This window comes from Chlorocebus sabaeus, chromosome 26 (genome assembly GCF_047675955.1).
Source record: "Chlorocebus sabaeus isolate Y175 chromosome 26, mChlSab1.0.hap1, whole genome shotgun sequence".
NCBI lineage: Eukaryota > Metazoa > Chordata > Mammalia > Primates > Cercopithecidae > Chlorocebus > Chlorocebus sabaeus.
The window spans coordinates 17,947,926-17,963,750 of record NC_132929.1 but is presented as its reverse complement, the minus strand read 5'-3'; positions in this window follow the sequence as shown (position 1 = coordinate 17,963,750).

Here is a 15,825-nt window from a genome sequence, read left to right as displayed (position 1 = left end):
AGACTGAGGCGGGAGGATTGCTTGAGCTCAGGAGTTCAAGCCTAGCCTGGGAAACATGGCAAAACTTCATATCTACAAAACATATAAAAATTAGCCAGGCATGGTGGCTTGCATCTGTAGTCCCAGCTACTCAGGAGGCTGAGGTGGGAGGATCATTTGAACCCGGGAAGTGGAGGTTGCAGTGAGCTAAGGTTGCACCACTGTACTCCAGCCTTATGACAGAGCCAGACCCTGTCTCAAAAAAATAAAATAAAATATAGGGCCTGAATTGATTTTATGTTTTCCCTAGCACCATTAAATAGCGAGTATGTTTTCTGCCTTGATCTGCCTGCCACTTTTATCATATAACAAGTTTCCAACTGTGTATGGGTATGTTTCTGGGTTCTATATTCTGTTATATTTGTCTGTGTGTCTGTTCTTGCTCCAAGACTCAGTTGCTGTAACTAATTTATAGTAAGGCAAACCTCCTTCCTGTTCTTTTAGTATTGTCTTGGCTATTACTGTTTTTCTGATCTTCCATATAAATTTTTGATTCATCTCATCAAGTTTCATGAAAAACCCTTTTGGGATTCTATTTGAAGTTGCATTAAATATAGAGATTGTTTTTGGAGAGAACTGATATCTTTAGATAAAGATTCTAAGGAACATGGCATATTTTTTCCATTTTTCTTGAGGTCTTAATGTTTTTCAAATGCACATTTAAAATGTTGTCTAGTCTTGGCTGGGCATGGTGGCTCACGCCTGTAATCCCAGCACTTTGGGAGGCCGAGGCAGGCAGATCACGAGGTCAGGAGATCGAGACCACCCTGGCTAACACGGTGAAACTCCGTCTCTACTAAAAATACAAAAAATTAGCCGGGCGTGGTGGTGGGCGCCTGTAGTCCCAGCTACTCAGGAGGCTGAGGCAGGAGAATGGTGTGATCTCAGGAGGCAGAGCTTGCAGTGAGCCGAGATCGCGCCACTGCACTCCAGCCTGGGCAACAGAGTGAGACTCCATTTCAAAAAAAAAAATGTTGTCTAGTCTTTACCTGGTAACACTTGCCTATAAAGCAATCTGGGTCTTGAGTTTATTTTTTGTTGTTGTTAGATTTTTGATTAATAATTCAGTTTTTCTTTTTTTCTTTTTTCTTTTTTTTTGAGACGGAGTCTTGCTCTATCACCCAGGCTGGAGTGCAGTGGTGCAATCTCAGCTCACTGCAACCTCTGCCTCCCAGGTTTAAGCAATTCTCCTGTCTCAGCCTCCTGGGTAGATGGGACTACAGGCGTGTGCCACCATGCCTGGCTAATTTTTTTTTTTTTTTTTTTTTTTTTTAGTAGAGACAGGGTTTTACCATGTTAGTCAGGCTGGTCTCAAACTCCTGACCTCAGGCAGTCCACCCACTTCGGCCTCCCAAAGTGCTGGGATTATAGGCGTGATCCCATCACACCTAGCCACTAATTCATTTTTTCAAAAGACTTTTGGATTACTAGAATGAACAATATGGTACTGGATTAGAGTCAGAGATACCATGTTTGGTTTAGATATTGATGGATAGATAGAAAAATAATTATAGATATGTGTGTATGCATAGATCAGTATATGTCATATACATATGGATTTATATAAACATATATAATATATTAAATATGTGTTACACACACACACACACACAAAACAGCCTAGCCCTGTCTGCTGAGAGAACCTAGAAGCAATGACACCCCAGTAGCAATGAGCACACATGGTGCCTAGATCTTGGCTTCTAATACCATTCTTCAATAAGAAAGAACCAGGTTCTTGGAGAAATGGTTCATTCTAGAGTAGAAATAGTCAGGATGCAAGATGATCCTAAAGCATCTTGTAGTGCCAGAAAGTAAGGAAGTGATCAAAAAGCAAGGAGGTGCTCAAAAAGGAAAACAATAGATGTGTATCAAAAGAGACACAGGAGGCAACCACAAATGCCCCCCAATGGCCAATGCTGGAACAATTTGAGCAACAAAAATAAATACAGTTGACTGGGCATGATGGTTTACGCCTGTAATCCCAGCACTTTGGGAGGTTGAGGCAGGTGGATCACTTGAGGTCAGGAGCTCAAGACCAGCCTGGCCAACATGGTAAAACCCCATTTCTACTAAATATCCAAAAAAAAAATTAGCTGGGTGTGGTGGCATACACCTGTAATCCCAGCTATTTGGGAGGCTGAGGTGGGAGAATCACTTGAACCTGGGAGGCGAAGGTTGCAGTGAGCTGAGATCATGCCACTGTACTCCAGCCTGGGTGACAGAGCAAGAGTCCTGTCTCAAAAAAATTAATAATAACTAAAAATTTTAAAAAATTAAATAAAATAAAAAATTTTTAAAAATTTTAAAAATTAAAAAATAAAATAGCATTGGATTATAACCCAAAGCATAAAATAAATATCCGTGAGTCCATACTAATATAAACTAATATAAATAAATACTAATAAAATAAATAAATCAATGGGAAAGAAGAGACAAATCTTTCAAGCAGAATAATTCCGAATAATTTATGTAGACACTACTCAATAAAGGAGGTAGAATATGATTTCCCACCCCTTAAGTATGAGCTCCGCTTAGTGACTTGCTTCCAAAGAGTACAGAATGGAAAGGAGGAAGTAACTTTACAGTAGAGAAAATTGGCAAATACTACCTCAGCCAGGTGATCAGGTGATCAGGTCAACAGTAACATTGATAAGGCACATTGATAGCATGTACCCTTGACGTGATGTGAGGAAAATGTCCCTTTACCTCTGTAGTCTTCCTCCCTCAAAACCATGGTTCTAGTCTAATAATGAGGAAAACATCAGACACATCTCAATCGAAGGACATTTTACAAAACACCTGACCAGTACTTCTCAAGACTGTCAAGGTCATCAAAAACAAGGGAAGTCTGAGAAACCATTACAGCCAAGAGGAGCCTAAGACATGACTACTAAATGTCATATCCTAGACGGAATCTTGGAAAAGAAGAGGTCATTAGGTAAAAACTAAGGAAATCCAAATAAAGGATAGATTTAGTTAATAACATATCAATATTGGTTAATTGTAGCAAATATACTCATGTTTGATGTTAATAATAGGAAAACTGGCCACAGGGTCTGTGGGAATGCTGTACTATCTTCACAATTTTTCTGTTTTAAAGAAAAGCTCTTTTTTTTTTAAAAAAAAAAAAAAAGTAAGTTCTGTTTCCATTTGGTAAGGTGTTTCATAATTCTCGAATCATAGATTTTGTAAGGCATATTTTTGTGATTGATTTCTACCTTATTTGCATGTTGGTAAAAGAAATGTTATCCGCACGGTACCTTTTTTAGATTTTTGAGACTTACCATAAAACCCTGTTCATGATCAATGTTTGTAAAAAATGTTCGATTGTGTTTGAGAAGAAGGTGTATTCCCTAAATGTTGTGGCTGTAGGGGTCTGTATACGTCCTGTAGATGAAGCTTGTTCACTGTGTTGTTCAAATCTTCTATATTCTCAATAATATTTTATATGTTTTATTTATCCATTGATGAGAGAGGTAGAATTGTAGATTTGTCAAGTTTTGCTTAGAACATTTTAATTTTGTCAAGTTTTAATTAGAACATTTTAAGTCTATGTTATCTAGAGACATGCAATTGGAAACTATCTTCCTGGCGAAAAATTCCTTTAAGCTTTCCATAGCAATCCTCCTTATTCCTAATGATGTTTACATTAGAGTCTCTTTTATCTATATGTACAACAGTTTTCTCATGATCAGTGTTTGCCTGGTGTCCAATCTCTTTATCCCATCTCTTATTTTTGACTTTTGTGTGTTCTTACGTTTTCAGTGTGCTCTTGCAAACAGCCACAGGTGGGGTTTAAAGAAAACACTAGATTGACAATCTCTCTTTAAAAATTTTTTTATTAGGAGAAATTCAAGCATATAGAAAATTAAATTTATAGTTTTTAATGGATTAGTTTAGTCCATTCATATTTATTATGATTATTGATATATTTGGATTTCTTACTGCTATTTTTTTTTTTTTTTTTTTTTGGAGATGGAATCTCACTCTGTCACCCAGGCTGGAGTCCAATGGCACTATCTCAGCTCACTGCAACCTCCGCCTCCTGAGTTCAAGCAATTTGCCTGCCTCAGCCTGCTAAGTAGCTGGGATTACAGGCGCCTGCCACCACACCTGGCTAATTTTTGTAGTTTTAGTAGAGACGGAGTTTCACCACCTTGGGCAGGCTGGTCTCGAACTCCCGACCTCAGGTGATCCGCCTACCTCGGGGTCCCAAAGTGCTGGGATCACAGATGTGAGCCACCGCACTCGGCCTGCTCTCTTATTTTGTGGTTTCTATTCACTCTTTTCTTCTGTGTTTTTTTTTTCCCCCTGAGAACTTTTGGATTCCTTTTCTTTTCCCTCCTTCTTTATTACCTTGGAATTTACATGCTCTAATTTTATTCTTTTTGTAAGTACCTCTAAATTTTAACCTGTTTATTATCTTGGAATTTCATGTTCTAATTTTATTCTTTTTGTAAATATCTCTAAATTTTAACCTGTTTACTTGAATTAACAAAGTGTAAAGTTAACCAACTTCTTTACCCTATTCCAGAACAAGGCCAGGTGTTTTAAAATCTTCGCTCTATCCTATCTTCCCATTTCACTTGTTACTGTTGGGTGTTCTACTTCCCTCCTTCATTTTTTATTCCCCATATTAGTCATCATTATGATTAGTATCTGTATAGTCAATATTTTGCTTTACCGTATGTTTAATAACCTATTCTATTTCCTTCTGCCTGGGGAAAATCTATAGAAGAGCTTGGTGAGGTTTCTTAGTGGTAAACCTTCCATTTTTGTTGATCTGATAAATTATTCATTTAATGCTCATCCTTCAATAATAGTTTGGCTGAGTTATAAAATTCTCAGTTGGCAGGTTCTTTTCTCCCAGCAGTCTGAAGATATTTTACTTTCTTCTGACTTCAGTTACTGCTGTTGAGAAGCCTGCTCCAGCCTGTCTATCCTTCATAGGCAACTTATGTCTTTTTTTCTGAAGACTTTTAGTATTTTTTTCTTTATCTGTGGTTTTCTGCAGTTACTCTACAATATGTCCAGGAGGAACTTTTTAATTTATTCTCCAGATTTGCTGTGATTCCTGAATAATAGTTTACAATAATAATGTTATAATATCTGTTAAGTGTTAGCTGTGTGATATGGTCTGGATTTGTGTCCTCACTCAAATCTCATGTCCAGTTGTAATCCCAGTGTTGGAAGAGGGGCTTGGTGAAAGTTCATTGGATCATGGGGGCAGATTTCCTCCTTGTTGTTCTCATGATAATAAATGAGTTCTCAGGAGATCTGGTTATTTAAAAATGTGTAGCACGTCTGCCTTCTCTCCCTTTCTCTTGGTCTGGCCATGTGAAGATGTGCCTGCTTCCTCTTTGCCTTCTGCCACTATTGTAAATTTGCCATCCCAGTCATGCTTCTTGTACAGCCTGTGGAATCTTGAGCCAATTAAATTTCTTTTCTTTATAAATTACCCAGTCTCAGGTATTTCTTTATAGCCGTGGGAGAACTAATATACTCTGTACCAGGCACTAAGTAAGTGTTAACTCATTTCATATCCACAATGATGCTATTATCATATTCATTTTACAGGCAATTAAGTCACACAGTGGTAAATACTGAAGGTAGGATTTGAACCTAGGTTTTTCCCAGGGCTTCCCATGGACTTTATGGGACTCCATGAATTGCTTTTCTACTTAAGCCATTTCAAGTTTAGTTTCTGGTACTTGCAACTGAAAAAATCCTGACTAGTCTATTGGCTAACTGGCTGGATATACCTGGGAGGGAGAAGTTCTTCTTTTGAAAAAAGTAGATACAGCATGATCTTGTCTCATCTAGAAACCTGATGAATGTCAGGAAGTTTCATAACCACCTCTGGAACTTACTGTTGCTGTACTCCACGTGTTTCCTGCCCATATGGCCTCTCCTAGAATTGAGCATCTAAAGGGAACAAACTGCCTCTGAGCTGTGGTTTGCAGTCCCCAAACACTGCAAACTGCACTGTGATACGCGTTGTAAGTCAGTTATTATTAATGACAAAACACCCACATTTTCAAGTCATTTTCATTTAATTTGAAATGTTTATTTTGATCAAGTAATTCTTATTTTATTTATTTTTTTAGACGAAGTTTCGCTCTTGTTGCCCAGGCTGGAGTGCAATGACGTGATCTCAGCTGACTGCAACCTCCGCCTCCTGGGTTCAAGCAATTCTCCTGCCCCAGCCTCCCAAGTAGCTGGGATTACAGGCAGGCACCACCACACCCGGCTAATTTTTGTATTTTTAGTAGAGTCGAGGTTTCTGCATGTTGGTCAGGCTGGTCTCAAACTCCTGACCTCAGGTGATCTACCCACCTTGGCCTCCCAAAGTGCAGGGATTACAGGCATGAGCCACCATGCCCGGCCCAAGTAATTATTTTTTTAGAAAGTCAAACAACTTTACAAATCTTATGATGAAGAAACATTAGCTTCCTCCCCTGCTCCTATTCACCCAGCAGCAACTGCTAAGGACTCTTTTAGTTGCGTCTTTCGGTATTTATCTCCAGATTTCCAGATTTCCTTCTTTCTTTTTTTTTCTTTCTTTCCTGAAACAGAGTGTCGCTCTTTCTCCCAGGTTGGCTCACTGCAACCTCCGCTTCCTGGGTTCAAACGATTCTCCTGCCTCAGCCTTCCGAGTAGCTGGAATTACAGGCGTGCGCCTCCACGCACAGCTAATTTTTGTATTTTTAGTAGTGATGGGGTTTTACCTTGTTGACTAGGCTGATCTTGAACTCCTGACCTCGCGATTCACCCACCTTGGCCTCCCAAAGTGCTGGGATTACAGGTGCAAGCCATGGTGCCCAGCCCTATCTTCAGATTTCTAAATAACATGCTTATACTATTATTTCTTGATTTTTATTGACTTCCTATTATGGAGGATGACGGCTTAATTTTTTTTTGCTCTAACCTCTCTCAGCACCTCAATATTGTTATGTTATAATTTTTCAGTCAACATTCATTTTTTAATTGTGATTATGTAGTGTGATATAGTTACTTTCATTCTTCTAGTTTTCCCTGGAGTTAATAATTACCTTACTTCCTGATTAGCTTAGATTTCTGTGTTACTATCAGTAATTTGTCTTTTAACTTTCCAACAGAAGTATAAATCCCCTCTCGATATATAAGGTAATCGTCAGTTTCATTATTTTCTCCACTTCAACTTCCTCCTCCTTTAATATCTCCTTATAGATCCTAGTCTGGACTGGTTTCCCTTTAGGTAATGCCCTGGGATCTCCCTTCAGCATCATTTTGGATATTAACTTGCTTTTATGTTGGATCCTTAATTTCTTGGGTCCTACTTCTTCCTTTTTGTTGGTTTATTCTTTCATTTTGGTGAGACGTGTCCTCTAGCACCTCACTCTCACTGTGTGGGCTACAGATCAGCAGCACTGGCATCACTTGAGCTTGTCAGAAGTGCTCAGGCCCCACTCCAGACCCGCTGAACCAGAATTTGCATGGTAACAGGTTCCCATGTGATCCATGGCACTTTAATATCTAGAAAACATGTTCTGGTAGCCTATGGGAAAGGCTAAAAAAATTTGAGTCCTTGCATTTCTGTATATGCCTATATGCCACTCTCACTTTTGACTAGCAGTTTGATTGGGAAAAAAATCTTCTAAGTTGTAAATAATTTTCCATAAAACATTTCAAGACATTCCTCCATTGTCTCGTAACCTCCAGTGTTGCTGTTAATAAGTTCAATCCCATTATGATTTTTAGTCCTTGGTGTGTGACCTTTTTATTTCCAGTTTTCTAAAATTTAATGATAAATATCCTTTGGTGAGGGTTTTGTTTTGTTTTATTTTTTTACTTGTTTGCTGGGTGTTCTGTGTACTCAGCGACCCCTTTTATCTAGAGACTTTTCTGGTCCTGCAATCTTTTCTTGTATTATTTCTTTGATAATTTTCTTTTATTATTTCTTTTATCCACTCCTGGAACTCCCAAGAAGATATTACTGCACTCCGGCTGAGCAACAGAGTGAGACCACATCTCTAAAGAGGAGAAGAAGGAAAAAAAGGAAGAGGGGAAGGGGGAGGAAGAGAAGAAAAAGGGGGAGGACAAGAAGAAGATGGGGGAGGAAAGAGGGAGAAGGCAGAGGAGCGGGGAAGAAAGAATAAATTAGGCTTCCTGGCATGCTCTTTTAAATACATAGTCTTATCTTATCTCCTATTTTCATTTCTTTGGTTTTTTTTTCTTTTTTTTTCTTTTCTTTTCTTTTTTTTTTTTTTTTTTTTTTTTTTTGAGGCAAGGTCTCACTCTGTCACCCAGGCTGAAGTGCAGTGGCGCCATCACGGCTCACAGCAACCTCTGCTTCCAGGGCTCAAGCAGTCCACCCACCTCAGCCTTCCAAGTACCTGGGACTACAGGCATGTGCCTCCATGCCCAGCCAATTTTTGTATTTTTTTGTAGAGACGGGGTTTCACCATGTTGTCTGGGCTGGTCTAGAACTCCTGGGCTCGAGCAATCTGCCTGCCTCAGCCTCCCAAAGAGCTGAGCTGGGATTATGGATATAAGCTACCGCGCCTGACCCATTTCTTTGAATTTTTGATTTGCTTTTCTAGGGAGATTTTCTCAACTCTATTATCTAATTCTTCCATTAATTGTACTTATTTCTGCCATCATATTTTTAACATACGAGGGTTCTTTATACTCTGAACATTCCATTTCATGGCATCCCCACCCTTTTCATTGCAAAGATCCATCATCTTTTATCTTCATCATCTTTTTTGTGTCTTTTCATGTAAAGATATTGTTGAAGCAAACTAAATATGGCTTGAGAAGGATTCTGTACTTCTATATTTGAGTCCTTGTGGACGAACTGCAACCTAACTAATAGGTAGACAAGACTGAACCAACCTTGGGACTGTGTGCCTTAACAGTGGCTGTGTCTTGGCCAACCACTCATATACTGTCGAGTGTTTAAACTGTGTTCAAATATGGCAAATGCTGAGCTGTAACCACTTCAGCTATTTCTGTACCTCACTTCTGATTTCTGTATGTCACTTCCCATTTTTGTCTATAAATCTTCTTCTACCACATGGTTGCGTTGGAGTCTCTCTGAGTCTGCTGTGATTCTGAGGGCTGCCCAATTTGCGAATTGTTCATTGCTCAATTAAACTCCTTTACATTTAATTTGGCTGAAGTTTTTATTTTAACAATATTACTTACAGCTTTGTAAAAAGTTTTCTCATATTTCCAGCATTGTCTCTGTTTCTGTGTCTCTTTATTTGGTTTGTAGTTTTAATCTTTAATCATGTTAGAGGATTTCTTCAAATGTTTGGTGATCCCAGGTTGTCTGGTCACATTTAAGAGTGAGGCACTAAAGTGATCGCTGGAAGCTCTGTGCACGTGGAGCTCTATGGCTGAATAGGAACTTCCATGTAGGTTGATTAGGCAGGGACCTGGAACTCTGGAGTACAACAATCACCTGTTAATATTGGTAGTTTTGTTTTTGTTTTTGTTTTTCCTTTTGTGTTGGTGTGTTTCCCTGGAAAGGGATCTTCTGTTCTCTTGCCTGGTGATACTGGTGGTGGTGGCAGCAGGGGAAGTGTAAGACTGGATGCCAGCATTCTCAGGGCTGAGTGGAGAAAGAGGTCTGAAGGCAATGACTCCCATTCCAGTACGTGGACTCCCATGTCTTCTGCTTGCTCCTCCCCAAAGAGCAAACCTTTAATCTTCTGCTGAGGCTGGACAGGTGGTTTGTGGGACTATTATGCTTCTGCCAACTTCCACCTAATCCTATTTTCAGGTTAATCTGCACCTTTACCTTTCATGGTAACTAAGCTCTTCTAGAAGTTGAACCACCAATCAGTTTGCTTATAGCTCTTTGCTTCCATCCCCAGCTGCAGACTCTTAATGTTTTTGTTTTTTTAAAAAATGTTACTGAGTATAACATAGACAGAAAAGCACAAGACCATAGGTGTGCAGCTGGATCAATGCTTCTATGTCTCTACCCCTGTAACCACCTTGATCAAGATACAGAACATTTTCATCATGTGTGAAGATTCCCTTGTGACTCTTTCCAGAAAATACCACTCAACCAGAGGTAACCACAGTTTTAAGTTCTGTCACCATTGATTAATTGTGTTCGTTCTAGAGCTTGGTATCCACGGAATCACACACTATGTACTCTTCTGTGCCCGGCTTCTTTCAGGATACATTATGTCTGTACAGGTATTTTGTTTTGAGTTGCTAGTCTTGCTTTCTGATTCACCATCCTTTCTTCTCCACCCCTTGACTCTGTGGCCTCCCCTGTCCCTCTTCACAACTCAGTGTCTCCTTTATCAGCTTCCTGATGGCTGTGAAGGGACAAACCCATCCCAGCACGGCTCCAGCTGGTGGGTGTGCACAGTTTCCTTGATAATTATCCACAGTCAGCTCTTTGAACTTGGGCCAGGTACACAACTGCCACCCCATGCAAATACATTCTTTGTTCCTGGTAGCTAAACAGTGTCTGAGAAAGTGTGTATGGCGGGGTATGTAAGTCTGATCTGAATTCTTGCCTCTTTCACGATGCATCTTTTGATCTGGGCAAGTCTGTTTCTCTGTCCCTCTGATTCTCATTCCTCCAAGCCCCTTGGATCCATCAAATATTGTGAGTTTCTTTAGGGTCAATAGATTTTAGGCTGTGAAGAAAAGACTCATTCTCAGCCAGTGGTCTCCTCCTGACACCCTCTGGCCTTTTTAAATGTTATTTATTTATTTATTTTTGAGACAGAGTTTCACTCTTGTTGCCCAGACTGGAGTGCAATGGCACGATCTTGGCTCACTGCAACCTCCGCCTCCCAGGTTCAAGCAATTCTCCTGCGTTGGTCCCCCAAGTAACTGGGATTATAGGTGCCCACCACCACATCTGGTTAATTTTTTTGTATTTTTAGTAGAGACAGAGTTTCACCATATTGGCCAGGCTGGTCTCAAACTCCTGACCTCAGGTGATCTGCCCACCTCAGCCTCCCAAAGTGCTGGGATTACAGGCATGAGCCACCACGCCTGGCCCCAACCCCCCTTTTTAAAGACCAGTGGGAACAGCAGCAGAAGCCACACAGCAACCCCACTGTGGGAAGCTCAGCACGGCCAGGGTGGCAGGCATGACACTGGTGGGTCAGAATGAGAGTAACACGTGAGATATTTGAAAAGTATGCTCTTGAAGAAACTGAGTGTGTCAAAGTTGTTACCTTGGAGTTAAGAGCCAATCATTCTACCTGCTAGAAAAGCTCTTCTGAATCTATATGAGCCGTGGGAATGGTAAACAGCTAACTTGAAACTAACTTCAGACTTTCAAACTTCTAGCTTTTCTGTCAGTCCTTCATCTTCAAATAAGGCCACCCCTTATTTGAAAACTGAGGACATCTTCTTAATAAAATTTACTTCATATCTTTTTGTAGAAGTTGCATTTTTTTTTTCTTGCTCTGTCACCCACGCTGGAGTGTAGTGGTGCTAACTCGGCTCACTGCAGCCTCGACCTTCTGGACTCAAGTGATTCTGCCATTTCAGCTTCCTGAGTAGCCAGGACCACAGGCGAGCACTCCCATGCCTGGCTAATTTAAAAAATTTTTGTGGAGACTAGGTCTCACTGTGTTGCTCAGGCTGGTCTCAAACTCCTGGGCTCAAGCAATCCTCCCACCTCAGCCCCTCAAAGTGCTGGGATTACAGTCATGAGCCACTGCATCCAGCCTGCGATGTTTTAAGATCAAAGAAAGCATTTACCGGTTGTCTTGGTCTTTGATTTCATTGTATACAGACGGCCTATTCTGTTCAGAATGATCTTTGCTGATTTCAGTACTGCCACGTTTATAGTCCAGATACTCTCTTTCTTGAGACAGAGTTTCACTCTTGTTGCCCAGGCTGGAGTGCAGTGCAGTGGTATGATCTCAGCTCTCTGCAGTCTCTGCCTCCCAGGCTCAAGCAATTCTCCTGCCTCAGCCTCACAAGTAGCTGGGATTACAGGCACACACCACCAGGCCCAGGTAATTTTTGTATTTTTGGTAGAGACGGGGTTTCGCTATGTTGGCTAGGCTTGTCTCAAATTCCTTACCTCAAGTGATCCACCCACCTTGGCCTCCCAAGGTGCTGGGAGTACAGGTGTGAGTCACTGCGCCCCACCCAGAAATTATTTAACTAAAGTATACATTATTTTTGCAGTAGGAGCTTTGCCTTGTTGATTATAATTTTCTTTCTTTTCTTAAAGATTAAAGAAGTAAAAAGATTAAGGAAAACTTTGAGAGGTTTTAGAAACAGAATGTGCCTTAGTTTGGTTTAACATTTTATTGCAGGGCCTGCCTGCCTGTCTATACAGGGGAGAGTTATGTTCAGCAAGTATTTTCAGCTTACATAGAATTACAGAGTCACTGATACTGCCTTCAAGATGATTCTGATTCCATATTTTAAATGCCTAAAGAAAGGATTCTAGGGCCTTGTCCCTCTGTCCTCCTGGCTCTGACACTTCTGATCTTGGTGCCATCCTCCCTGGGTGTCCTCAGAGGGGCAGTCCTTGATGAAAGGGGCTGATTTCCTTCCTGCTCTTTGAGGCTTCTAGGAATGGAATTCCCAGGACTTCTGCTTCTGGGCTGCTGCTGTGCCCTGGTGAAGGGGCTGTGGTGGGTGCCTAATCCCCCCACCATGCCTGGTGGAGCATCTGCTTTGGAGACCTTCTCTACTCAAGCTTTTGTTTTTTGTTTTTGAGACAGAGTCTCGCTCTGTCACCCAGGCTGGAGTGCAGTGGCACAATCTCGGTTCACTACAACCTCCGTCTCCCATGTTCAAGCGTGTCTCCTGCCTCAACCTCTCAAGTAGCTGGGACTACAGGTGTGCACCACCACGCCCAGCTAATTTTTGTATTTTTAGTAGACATGGGGTTTTACCATGTTGGCCAGGCTGGTCTTGAACTCCTGACCTCAGGTGATCTGCCTGCCTTGGTCTCCCAAAGTGCTGGGATTACAAGCATGAGCCACCGTGCCTGGCCCAACTCAGGCTTTTTTGAGAAGGGCTGGCAATATGATATGGAAGAGATGGCGGTTTGCAGTAGCTGAATGAGGAAGAGGGCTTAGGATGGAGTGTGGTGAGAGGCTCTGAGAAGAGGGTAGACGGGGATATGGGGAGGGGTTACAGACAGCCAAAAAGGCTGAATGCAGCTGCTGTATGACCTCTGAAGTAGAGCTTATGTCTAATAATGGTACTCCACTTTTAAACAGCACAGAATGCTGTAAATTGGTGTTGCAATAATCTGTAAGCACCAACCCATCTTCTAAAGGCTCAACTTCAGAAATGCCTCTTCTGCGAATCTCTTTCCAGATATCCCATTGAGATTCCTTTTCTGCTTCGTAACTTGTGACATCTTATCTCCTAGTCCCCAAACCTCTGGACAGTTGTGTAAGGAGGAGGTTACAAATAGGCTGGGAGGAATTACAGTTTCCCACTTACCATAAAAAATTCAGGTTCACTTTTGGATAAACTGAGCTTCTTTTAAGAAATGCTCATTTTGGAGCTCTCTCTACCCCATCCTTGTAGCCGAGATGGCAGCTAAGCATGCAGGACCCTCAGTGGTCTTGGGAGGGTTATAGTCTAGGATCTATGTGGGGTCTTCTGAGATGTCCCTGGCCAGGCCTTTGCGCTCCTGCTTGTATGCACAGCCAAAGCCACAGCTGATGGGACCACTGTTGTGTTCCATGCTGGCCAGGTCAGGGTGGGCCCTGGCTCAGGCTGACCACCCCCAGCTTCTGCCTCACCTCATCCTATCCATGGCAGCTCCAGGCAGGCCTCTTGCTCTCAGCTGAGCTACCTCCACACCCCCAGTGGGAGTTCAGGAAGACTTCTGGATCTTTCCATCAGGATCCAGAAGGGCACTAGGGGCCTAGGAAGATGAGAGGGCACCACCACAGGCCCCCATCCTGCCTGGGCCCTTCCCCAGTCATTTCCCACACCCACGGTCGACAGACATCACTATGAGGGACACAGTGCTCCTGTCCAGGGACGTGACTTTTCCCAGGATGTGCCTGTGGAGACAGGGCCAAGCCCACAGTTAAGGGATTTCACCCATGTGATTCGTTCATGTGGAATACCCCCGAGGGCTTGGGCTGGGCCGGGAGGACATGTGAGTCCTTCTCCCTGCTCCCCTCCTGGAAGTACGGGGGCTTTCTCCTTTCATCGTATGCTGGGTGGGCACTTTCTCCAAGACTCTCTCTTCACAGGACCCACATTTCAAAGCCGTGCTTATGGTCTGTAAAAGGAAACTTTGGGAATTTAGAAAAGTCTTCGTTTTCCTCACAGTGGTCAGCCTTCGAGCCTTGTTTCTGGAATATTGGGTCTGAGACTTGAAGCAGAAGAAGCACCCCCCCCCCAACCTTTTTTTCTTTTTCTTTTTTTTTTTTTTTGAGACAGAGTTTTGCTCTATTGCCCCAGTTGGAGTGTAATGGTGCAATCTTAGCTCACTGCAATCTTAGCTCACCTCTATGGCTCAAGCGATTCTCCTGCCTCAGCCTCCCGAGTAGCTGGGATTACAGGTGTGTACCACCATACCTGGCTAATTGTTTTGTGTTTTTAGTAGAGACGGGGTTTTGTCATGTTGGCCAGGTTGGTCTCGAACTCCTGACCTCAGTTAATCCGCCAGCCTCAGCCTCCCAAAGTGCTGGGATTACAGGTGTCAACCACTGCGCCCAGCCAGGAGGGCCCCTTTCTTTCTCTCATCTCCAGCTTTAACAGTCGGTGCCATTGGCTGAAGATGGGAGAAATGAGTAGGAGGAAGGGGAGAAATGAATAGGAGGAAGGGGCAAAACATTAAAAGCACATTCACATACGCACTTCAAATCCTGTCATGTGAGGGAAGTCATCAACTGTGGCTGGTGCTGAGGGAGTGTGATGGGGAGGGCTGGGCTTGGCCCTCAGCTCTGGGCTTCACCTCAAGTCCCTCTGGGCCACCCCTGGGTGGCGCACAGAAGGGAAGTCTCCTCTGCACTGGCGGGGGGCTCAGGTGCTGCTTCCTCAGGGGCAGGAGGAGAGGAGGCTGGCTGGGGCCCTCGGCCTTGCAGGTGGGAAACGTGTACCCCGCTCCCTCCTGAACCCAGGGCAGGCAGGTCATTACCTCTCAGTCGTCCACCTTGGCAGCTGTTGGTGAGCTGGGTGTTTACAGGAAACCTATTGCCTTTCAGATGAGTCAGTGCTATGTGGGGAGGGGATGGCAAAATTTCACAGAACTCCTGGCAATAGAGTGTTAGGATGAAACTCTGAACATAGAATCTGGACTGGGGATTCTCTTACCAAATCTGCGGTCAGCAGGGGGTCACTACTGGAGTTTCGAGAAAGATGTGTCTTCTATTCAGATCAACCAGCCTACAGAAATAATCTTTTAAAGGGCCCTATTCATGCCTAAATCAGTTTTGTTTTGGTTTATGTTTCGAAAATGTATCAAAGTCTCAATCTATTTTTTAAAAAAATATTATGAACTAGAATATGAAAGTGACAAATACAGTACATTTAAAACACACATACACATTTCCATTGCTTGGAAACTTTGCGAAAAACAGAAATCAGAGGAAAAGGCCAACAGGGCAGAGTGGGGAGCAGGGAAATGCCCTTGAGGTGGAGAAGGCCTGGTGAGGAGACGCAGAGAGGTTCTGGGAGAGGTCAGAGCAGGTACCTCAGGAGGTCTTAAAACATGGTTCTCAAATAAAACGATAACCTCTGATAGTGTTTATAGAATTCAGAAATAATATTGATTTAAGTTTATTATGAGGCAACACGTATTTTCCTGTATTTCTAGATATAGTTTGG